The sequence below is a fragment of the Nannospalax galili genome, unplaced genomic scaffold (assembly GCF_000622305.1).
Source record: "Nannospalax galili isolate Female #2095 unplaced genomic scaffold, S.galili_v1.0 scaffold732, whole genome shotgun sequence".
Lineage (NCBI taxonomy): Eukaryota > Metazoa > Chordata > Mammalia > Rodentia > Spalacidae > Nannospalax > Nannospalax galili.
In genome coordinates this window covers 583,160-583,909 of record NW_008330574.1, presented here as the reverse complement: position 1 = coordinate 583,909, position 750 = coordinate 583,160, and positions in this window count along the sequence as shown.

The window sequence follows — 750 nt, the reverse complement described above, 5'->3', positions numbered from 1 at the left end:
ACCTATAAAAGGCTCCACTCTCCCTTACTCTGGGCTCTCAGCACGGATCCGTTGAGTTGGTGAGGTCTGAGAGCCCAAGCTTAAGCCTGAATAAACCATAGACCTTTGCTTTTGCATTTTCGTGTGTTGGGTCCTCGGTGGTCTTTTTAGGGTCCAGTGGATGAGGTACAACAATGTCAAGACTTTGTATGCAGCTTCCTGTGGGGGATCAGCCCACTACAGCTTCCACCTTGGGGCCTATTAACCTGGTCTGGATATTCATTCTGGGTCTTCATCTAGCTTCACCTGGTGAAAGGCTCCAGTCCGGGGCTATGCAGCTCTTTCTGGCCTCTTGGAAGGAGACCCAGAGAGGAAATTCACTGGGGGTATGCACTTCTTTGTTCCAGGGACTGAGGGGGCTGCATGGTCCAGGAGCAGCAGCCTCTATTACCAATGAGGGTATGGTGACTTGATCTCACTAGGGACCTCCAGAAATGATATGGAAAAATCAGAGACCAACAGCCGAAGTCAGGTGAGGAGAGGAAGTTTATTTTGATGCTAGTGGGACTGACCCATGGATAAAAAGAGTCCCTTGTTCAAGTTGTAGAGGTTTTTATACCCATATGTGAGGAATGTAAGCAAAAGGTACATCACATATACATGGTAATTAGGTAAGATAACATATGGCAGCAAAGGTTACAAGACTGTGAAACTTTGGAAAAGAAAGACTTCCATCCTGAGCAACCACAGGGCATGGGGATAGGTGGGGAG